The sequence below is a fragment of the Oryx dammah genome, unplaced genomic scaffold, assembly GCF_014754425.2.
Source record: "Oryx dammah isolate SB20612 unplaced genomic scaffold, SCBI_Odam_1.1 HiC_scaffold_12, whole genome shotgun sequence".
NCBI classification, from domain to species: domain Eukaryota; kingdom Metazoa; phylum Chordata; class Mammalia; order Artiodactyla; family Bovidae; genus Oryx; species Oryx dammah.
The window spans coordinates 55,687,357-55,697,387 of NW_024070196.1; the positions used below are offsets into that span (position 1 = coordinate 55,687,357).

The 10,031-nt window shown below is 41.7% G+C and overlaps 1 non-coding gene across 1 annotated transcript; it reads right to left on the reverse strand.

Moving 5' to 3' along the window:
• Positions 1-167: 167 nt before the first annotated feature.
• On the reverse strand, positions 168-270 carry LOC120871661. The gene has a single exon (XR_005723084.1). It is a non-coding gene; the product is annotated as a U6 spliceosomal RNA (small nuclear RNA).
• Between the last annotated feature and the right edge of the window lie 9,761 nt (positions 271-10,031).

A 10,031-nucleotide genomic window follows, 5' to 3' on the forward strand; every position in this document is an offset into this window, starting at 1 on the left:
TTGTTTGAATTGGGTTTCAAATAACGCTCATTCATTATGGTTGACTGATGCTATTCCTTAAGCATGCTATTCTCTATAAGTTCCCCCACCACACAGACACACATATACATACATGTAATTCCTTTTTTCTTCTGTATTTAAAATTTTATTTTATTTTTAATTAGAGGAAGAATATGGAACACTTCATGAATTTGCATGTCATCCTTGTGCAGGGGCCATGCTAATCTTCTCTGTATCATTCCAATTTTAGTACATGCTGCTAAAGTGAGCACATCTTTGTTTTTTATAAGAAACCTGGTTGTTTGTCTAACAGAATTTCCCATAATCTGTATTTTCCTGATTGCATACCTGTGGCATAGATGACACGTTTCTCTGCATCCTCTATTTTCTGTTAAGTGATGGTTAGATCTAGAAGTTTAATAAGATTTAAGTTCAAAAGAAATTCCACCAGAAGGTTAATAATGTATGATTTTTTCTTTTCTTGTGATGCTAGCTGACACTGAAGATCTTTGCCTAATTTATTAATTTATTAGAGGTTGCAAAAAATGGTGGTGTTCTAATCCATCATTTATTCTTATGTCTGAATACACTTGTGGAAGTTTTGACTTTAGTAAAATATTTTACATAATTAAAAAATAAAGTTATATTAAAAAGTAATCCCTAAAAATCAAGCATAGAAGTATATAAACTTCAATGTGATTTTATTTCAGTGGACTTTAAAACACAGTAGTTTGAATACACACCCAAGTGAGATGTTAAAAGAAAATCTGAAACGGATTTCAGTAGTAATTATATTATAGGTGGTGGTGTAAATATGCTTGTTCTGAAACATGTATATAGTGGGATAGAGAAAATGAGTAATTATGTTGGTGTCATTAAACTTGGATTTTTGGCATATCAGCAAGGAGATACAAATGTGATATCTATGATTTATGAGAAAAACCTGCAGCCCTTATTTGCGCTAGAGATACCAGTAGAAACTTATTATATACTTTTTGTCTTAAAATATAATTTCCGTCTCTAGTACCTTCTGCTTTTAAAGACAGAAGGCAACTTCTGAATGTGCCTCGCTTTGTCTTGTCTGTTACTTCTTTTGTCTTGAAAGGAGTACAGGAGTCTCTCCTGGAATGCTCAGAAGCAGAAGACAAAGGCAACTGACCTTGGTTCGGAGAAAAAAATAAAAGGACAAGAAAAAGAAAACCGAGGCTGTTCTTATTAATAGGTCCCTGTAAACTGCAGATCTGGAGTCAAAGCTGAAGCCAGGCATCTTCTGCACCCAAGTGCTTTGGGGTTAGCTCTCAGCAGCAGGACCCTCCCTATTGTCTTGCCCCTGGACTGGACGTAGCAGAAATAATACCAAGCAAATCGATAGTCAGGGTTGTGATGTGACCACAGTTGTTAATGCATCATTTTCCTCCTGGAAATTTAGTTTACCTTACAGGCTGGCCAGATTCTAAGCAAGCTCCTGCCAACTCAAAGCCCAGAGTAACTTCCAACGCATTTAATCTTTCCTCTCTGTGCAAGAACTTTACGAACATGTTTATGTTTATTCCCCATGGTGGCCCTCTGAAGCAGGTTCTGTTTAAATAAATGAAGGGATTGTCTGACAGTATACAGCCAGAATGTCTAGCGAGCATTCTCTTTTACTTTTCTCTGGGGGTCATGATTAAAATAAATAAAATAAATTTTGTTTTTAGAAAAATGATAAATGCCATTTAAAAAAAAATCCTTCTCAACTAGACTTTATGGAAGATTCCCTAGATCTATGATTCAGGAATTTAAGCAACAAGCTTAAGACTCTCAGCCCCTTCTCCTTCAGGGGATCTTTATATGAGGCTGGGCAGTACATAGAGGCCTTGAAGGACTGGGATTCCTGTCCTCATTAAACTTGGGCAACTCAGGACCTCCCTGGTGGTGTAGTGGTTAAGAATCTGCCTTCCAATGCAGGGACGCGACTTTGATCCCTGGTAGGGGAACTAAGATCCCACATGCTGAGGGGCAACTGAGCCTGTGCACCACAACTATTGAGCCCGCATGCCACGACTAGAGAAGCCTGTGTGCCCAGTGTAGCCAAAAAGAATAAAAATAAACTTGGGCAACTCATTCTTAATTCTGGCCTAAGTTTTTCCACCTGAAAGCATATGGTTGGGTTCTCAGAGGCCTCCAACTGGCAGCCCACAGGATGAATTTCTGGCCAACAGACGTGTTCTATTTGAAGCCCACAGAGTATTTCAAAACAGAGAATTTCAGTGACTACAAGTCACAGGCAAATGCTTTTCTTTTCAGCACATACCCCACTATTCCTAACTACATCTCATCCAGCCTTCCTCAGGCATAAACATTTTCCCTCTCAACCCAGTGGCAACTCCCAGACTTGGGCATCTCTAAGGGCCCTCCCAGGGGTGACATTCTACAATTTCTTCATGACTTTGTTTGCTTGGAATAGTCATAATAGTCATTTTAAACACAGCACAAATTTAGTATTTGTTGAGTGATTGCTATCTATCTTTGCTTTGGATTAAGCATGAATCATCTGTTCCCTCCTCAACAATCCAAGGATGAAGCTATTATTGTGATCCACCCTTTGCACATGTGGAAGCTGAGGCTTTGAGGTCACACAGGTGATGGCAGTTGGAACAGCTACCTAGGCTGCAACTAAACAACAATAAAAAAAAGATCCTGAACGCTACAATGAAGATGGAAGATCCCACATGCTGCAACAAAGACCCAGCATGGCCAAATAAATACTTTTTTTATTTAATAAAATAAGCAAAGATTCTGATTCAGTTGGTCTGAGGTGGTACCTGGTATTTCTTTTAAGCTCCCTGGGTGATTCTAATGTGCAACCAAAATTGAAAAACTGTGTGTTCCAGTGCTTTTCAAGAATCACTTTGGGATCTTGTTAAAATTTAGATTCCAATTCATTAGGTCAAAGGTAGAACCAGAGATTCTGCATTTCTAAACAGCTCCCAGGTAATGCCATGGATACTAGTCCCCAGACCTCCTGTGGAATAGCAAGTTTTTTAAAAAGCCAACTCTGGGCCTGGCATGACCCAGATTACATGCTTGCTAAATGTTGGCTCAGAAGTAATAAGGACATTTAGTGGGTTGTGGAGTAAGGGGACTTGATCCAGTGCTTGGAGGAAATTCACAAACATCCTAGAAAAAGCAAGGGGCTTGAGGTGAATAACTCTTTAGTGGTTCACAGAGATGGAAATTTGGAAGGTCTGAGTATAATGATAATTGTGAGCTGGAGTCCCATGGCTGGAAGTCAGCTAGAGTCTGGGTTCATGCATGCAGGTTTGAGTTACACAGGAATCAAAGCTATAGGGCTAGGGAGTGAACTTTTGGGGACAAGGCTGGGGCACTCCACTAATTTATTTAGGAAGTACTGACTGAATGTCTTGTAGAGCATAGGGGTCCTAGGCATTGTGGTCTAATGAAAATCATAGCCTCTGCTTTCAAGGGACTTTTAATCCAGTAGTAGGGGGACAAAGCATTAAAAAGACAAAATTCAGAATTCAGAGCCACCGGCATGCTAACGGGGAGAGCTTTTGGAAAGGGTCCTTGGCCCAGCCCAAGGGAGTTACGGGAAGATTTTTAAGGGAACTAACTCAGCTGAGCTGAGTTGTGAAACAAAAATAAGAGTCATCCAGGAGAGGTGGTAGGAGCAGATAGTGTCCCAGGCAGAGGGGGAGAACATAGGCTATAGCATGGAAAGAGAACAGAGTCTCTTCCCAGAAATAGCTCCGTTTACAGGCCCTGGGGCTGGAGATACAGCCAGAGAAGAAGCTGGAGCTATCGGAAGGGCATGAATGTCAAAATAGGGGCATCGGTGCTTTCTTTTTCTTTCTTTTTAAAAAAAATTATTCATTTTTTAATTGAAAAATAATTGCTTTACAGAATTTTGTTGTTTTCTGTCAAACACCAACATGAATCAGCCATAGGTATACATATGCCCCCTCCCTCTTAAACCTCCCTCCTATCTCCCTCCCCATCCCATTCCTTTAGGATACAGAGCCCCTGTTTGAGTTCCCTGAGTTGTACTTTTTTGAAGCCAGAGCCCTATGGGATCAATGAAACCTATGAAGTTCTCAAAAAAGTTCTTGCATACCTGTCTATGTGCATTATCCTGGGATAAAACTTGAATAAGACTGTCCAAGAGATTACAGATACCTGGCTAGGTAAGAATCCCTGGGAGCTATAGACAGGGTCTCACTGTACAGGCAAGGGAATGTCACAAACACAAGAGTGGGAGGCTCAGGGATAGAGGAAGAAACTATTATTCTGTTCTTTTCTTCCCCCTGAATCTCTGCACATCAGTTCTCTCTGCTTAGGATGCTTTCTCTTCCCACTGCCACCCACATCTCACCTATTTTAAGTCTTATTCATCCTTCAGATCTCAACTCAGAATCTTCCCTCCTTGGAGAAGACCAGCTTCCTCCCATGATACACACGTGTAGCTCATTTGAAACAACTGCCACACATTGTGATTATATAATAATAAAACTCATCACCAAAACTATCTGCTCCCCTCCCAACTACTAAAATAAACAGTCTTTGTTGAATGGTATCATCCATCGTGTTCATAGCTATAATCTCCACACTGTGAATGGGTCCTGGCACATAGTGGAGACTCAATAAACATTACTGAGTGATTACATACATATTTGCATGAATGAATGAGTGCATTCACAGAGTGGATCACTACCACCTGAATTCTTTCCCCTCTCAATCCTAGCCCTAACCCCCACCTAACTCTTCATTTTGTATTTAAAGCCCTTCCCCTTGCAGTCCAGTAGGTATGGTGGGAAAGAGCTGCAGTAGGGAATCAAGTGGACCAGGTAGGTTGCTTAAACCTGCCCCAGTTGGTTTCATATGGATGTTTTTAATCACTTACTGAGCAGATGAAGTCTATGAGTGAAAATCCAAGGAACTTTCCAAAGTGTCCAGCAAATTCCATCTGACTAGCAGCAGCATGGCATTCATGCCCGTAGTTTGAAAATCCTGGTATCTATTTTCCTTATTTGCCTTATTTGGCTTATTCCATTCAAACTGTCAGGAAGTTGGGAAGACTTTGATTTGTTCTACGTCACCCCATGTGGTGAGAAGAAAAGTACCCACATTACAATAGCAGTTTGGGATTTAACATTATTAGAGTAAGGATGAATTTGGAAGGCAAAGACTACAACTAAGGTGAGTCAAGAAAGTCTTTCAGGGGGTATCAAATTAGCAACCTCAGCCCCTCTGTTCTAACACCTCCACAAAGCCTTCACCTGACTTCATCTACCCTGGAAACTCCTTGAGTCTCAGTTTCATAATCTGTAAAGTGTGGAGAACAGCACTTTACCTGACGAGATTCTTGGGAGGATTACAGGAAATAATGTATGCCGAGTGTCTGCTTCCATATTTCCTTCTCCCCATACACTGGCCCAAATGTTTAAACACTGACATAACTCTTGGATCCCAAATTCTAAGCAGCCCCAGCAATACAGAGGGCAAAAATGTGAAGCTTTGGGTCAGAGGGTTTGCAGAACAATGGTCAAGCAAAAAAGAGAGAACTATGCAGACAAGCATTAGGTTTCATTAGCCCAAAAGGTTAGATTATGTATCTTTAACAGGGAGATTTCTATGTATTTTCCATACTGTAAGGATTTTCCCTTCAAACTGTCACTTAAAAAAAAAAAAAAAAAAGCTGATGGAACAGGAAAGAAGAAGGGAAAGAAGCCACTCTCTTTTGTTTCTTCAAAGGCAACCCAAATTTTATCCTTTTGGCGAATGGCTCAAGATAAAAACTCCACTTCAGTCTGCTTTCTGTGATTAAACAATCTTCTTGTTTGTCAAATAGCAGGGAGAAGAGAAGAAAGGGAAGCTCTTGTGGCTGCTAAGTGCTCTGAAATTGTACTCCCTCCCAGCTCCCTCCCGTTAGGTGCACTGAGGCCTACAAAGGGATGGATTCTCCAGATGAGAGTCAAAGCTGAGGTTCAGCTGTCCAGAATAGAAGAGAAATGGGGATGGGGTGGGAGACACTAAGAAGCTCCCAGAGGATTGGAGAATCCCCAAATTGGGATGATCTAGGATGCTTATCCCCGACTCCCACCCTCAACCCCCCGCCTTCATTTTAGGGACATTGCAACATTCAAAACTACTCTTCTGCTCCATGACATTCTCTACATAAGAAATCACAATATTGAGTAAAACTAATAGACTGCTCTTTCTTTTTTAAGGGGTTAGAGGGGGCTAGCTTAAATCCATCTTGCTTCACTGAAACCTAATTTAAGCTTGACAATACAAGAACTTGAGTTTCCACGGGAAGAAAGAACTTTTACTCAAAGCTCTTCCAAGTTCTGTAAGTTCATGCAGTTGTAAACATGTTCTTTTGAAAAGGTGGACAGATGTAGTCAATAAAAATACAGAACACCAATAAAGGCCACCTAGTTAAATTTGAATTTCAGATGAACAATGTGTGTTTTTTAAGTATGTCCCATGTAATATTTGGGATACACTTAAACTAAATGAGTTTCATCATTTATCTGAAAATCAAATTTGACTGGGCACCTTTTATTTTATCTGGCAACCTTAGGTACTGACAAGCTAACCCCAGGCTGCGTTTTCTTCTCATCTCCTTGTGAGCGGAATTGAGAGTATGGATAACAGTCAGAGGGCCACTGAGGGCTTTCTAAGGAAGGTTTTGGGGTGGTCAAACCCATGGGTTTTGATGTCAGGCAGGACTAGATTCAAACCCCATGTCTGCCTCTCACTTTGTGACCTCCAGCATGTGACTTTCCCTAATGAACTTTCCTTTATGGTAAAATGAGAATTGTAATATCTGCCTTCCAGAATTATGATTAAAATTGGGTGACATCAAAGCACTGAGTGACCTATAGCTCCCAGATAAATGGCAGCCCTTAGAAACACAGCTCTCTATCTTTCCAGCAGGCAGTTCTTTTCTTGAATTCCTCTTCCCCTACGAAATTTTCTCCATCCTGCTCTTCAGCCCAGGTACCTTTTGGTCTAAACTGCTACAGCACAGTGCCACATGCTCTGAGGCACTGAATTGGAATCAGCATGAAAGCAAAAGCGGCTCAGTAGTTTCCAACTCTTTGCGACTCCACGGACTATATAGTGCATGGAATTCTCCAGGCCAGAATGCTGGACTGGGTGGCCTTTCCCTTCTCCAGGGGATCTTCCCAACCCAGGGATCGAACCCAGGTATCTCACATTGCAGGCAGATTCTTTACCAGCTGAGCCACCAGGAGAGTCCAAGAATACTGCAGTGGGTAGCCTATTCCTTCTCTAGCGGATCTTCCCGACCCAGGAATTGAAACAGGGTCTCCTGCATTGCAGGCAGATTCTTTACCAACTGAACTATCAGGGAAGCCCTGGAATCAGCATCATTGTTCACAAATGTTTCCCAATCAAGACTGAATTTTTATTGACATCAGATACCAAGTTTCCTTCATCTCCACATGTCCAGCATATAACATAAGGGTTGACACATAGGAGACACTTGATATTTCCAAAATGAACATGTTATGAAACCATTAACACCTTAGCATAAATTACCCCTGACCGCAGTACAATCACAAAAAAATAAAGTCAGTGTAGGGAAAGTTTCTCAAAAAGCTGAAATTGTTCCATTCAATGGATTGCCCTTACTTGAGACTATTCTTTCTTCTTTGGGGTTGAAAAAAAATGTCATGTATAGATTAAGTTTGTTTAAGATATTTATTTGACAAAAACAGAGAGTTAACAAACCTCCATGTTGAGGTATTAATAAATCTATATCTCTATCCCAACAAGGAAGTTTCAACATTGAAAATTCACTAGTACTTGAAATTTGAAAGTCTGAGTATCAACACTTTATGAGATAATAAAGTGGGAAGAAGGAATGTTAGCTGGACCACTGAGGGAATACAACCCCGGACTGGTAAGCGTTGATGGGAAGAAGTGGAGAGGAGGAACTATTACATTAATACAGCATGAGACTTAACCCTGGAGGGTACATTTTATCTCAGTAAAAAGGCCAAAAGGAGTTTGAAGGAGCAAAACAGTAGATGAAAAAAGCAAACAAACTTCCTCTACTTCCTCACTTACGTAGGTTAACCCCACCACCCCAGAGATCAGGATCGTCATTCACTCAAGTCTGAGGTCCTTCCCAATGGTCCCTCCCACAGCTGCTCAGGTCAACAACCTCCTTCAAAGAATAACAACAATACAATACAAGGAGGGAAGTCCATTCCACTGACCTCCAAGGACGCTCCTGCCATTGGAATCCAAGTCAGGCCTCGGCCTCTGAATGAGAACAGCTGTACCAGTGCCCCCATGCAAATTCTGGGAACTTGCCCTTGACTTGGCCTCAGAGTTACATTTCTGTAAAGACAGTTCCTTAAACCCTTGTGGCTCCATTGACCATGATTCCAGGCATTGTTTGGTCATTCCTTTGTATCCTTCCCCTCTTTGTCCTGTCCTAGTTGGACACATCTGTCACTTTTTAGGTTCTCCTTGCTCATCTGTCAGGGTCCACAGCCGGGAAGAGACAAGGGAAAAGGCCAGATGAACGTTTCGCCAATAAGAGGAAGACTTGGATGTTTTAAATTTCTCCATCTCTTAGGGTAATCACGTCCCCCACCCCCAACTCAGAAATAATAATAGCAACTATTTAACTACTCAAGATGGGCTCACTATATGACAGGCATTACATTAGCACTTTATAGCATTATTTTATTTAATCTTCACAACAAGCTCATGAAGAAGATGTTATCATGTTACAGATGAAGAAACTGAGGCTCATGAATGTAAACCACTTGCCCCAGGAGCTTCTCACAGCTGTAAGCGACAGAGCTAAGGCCTGGAAAGCCAGCGTTTCTAATTCCAGACTTCTGTGTTTAATCTCACGTACACAGCCTCCTACCAGCCACCTTCAAAGACTCCCACCTGTTCACCCAATGGAACTCAAAACTCTCAGGAACCTTCAAGATCTGGTCTCCATCTGCTTCCATAATCTCATCTCCCACTAATGCCCTCCTAGAATCCCCCACAGCAGGTATTTTGAGTCTTATTTATTTATTATTGAGTCCTTTTTATTTATTTATTTATGAGTCCTCATATCTGAATCTTCCCTGGTGCCTCAGAGGGTAAGGCATCTGCCCACAGTGCAGGAGAGCTGGTTTTGATCCCTGGGTCAGGAAGATCCCTGGAGAAGGAAATGGCAACCCACTCCAGTACTCTTGCCTGGAAAATCCCATGGACAGAGAAGCCTGGTAAGCTACAATCCATGCAGTCGCAAAGAGTCGGACATGAATCTGAGAAAACTCTGAGAAATAGTGAAGGATAGGGGAGCATGGCGTGCTGCAGTCCATGGGGTTGCAAAGAGTCGGACATGACTTAGCAACTGAACAATAACAAAGGGAGAGGGTTTTGGTTTCTGCCGGACAGGACGAGTCTCTCCAAGCCTATGGACCACACATTCCATTCACAGTCTGGTATGAAAACAAAGAGGCTGGGCCAGTCAGGCTTTCCACCTGTCCTGGGGCAGTAATAGAGAGCAGTAGGTAAGGGCGCAGGCCTGGGTTCAAATCCCGGCTCCTCCATTTACCAGCTGAGTGAACTTAGACAAAGCATTTAACACCTCTGAGCCTCAGTTTTCCTATCAGTAAATTGGAGAGATAATAACAGAAGCCAACTCATAAAGTCAATGTGATAATCCATAGAAAGCAGAAGCAGAGAGGGTGAGAAGATGGCATGAAATTGAAGGGCCTCAATAAATCTGTCCATGTACAAATCTAGTGTCAGGAACCTGAAAGAGAAAGAGAGACCATACATTTTCCTCAGATTCTAATGACTTTGCAATTCTGATTCCCTCATATCCTTAAAACCAATGTGCCATTTTCTTGAGACCAGTTGGTACTGTTGGAGGGGAAGAAGGAAGTGTTAGAGGGGAAGAGGGAAATATGGGAGGGAGAATACTTAGTCACTAGCCTCACGTTTCCCTATCAGGGGATTTCCAGTAGAGCGACACTCCTGGCTTC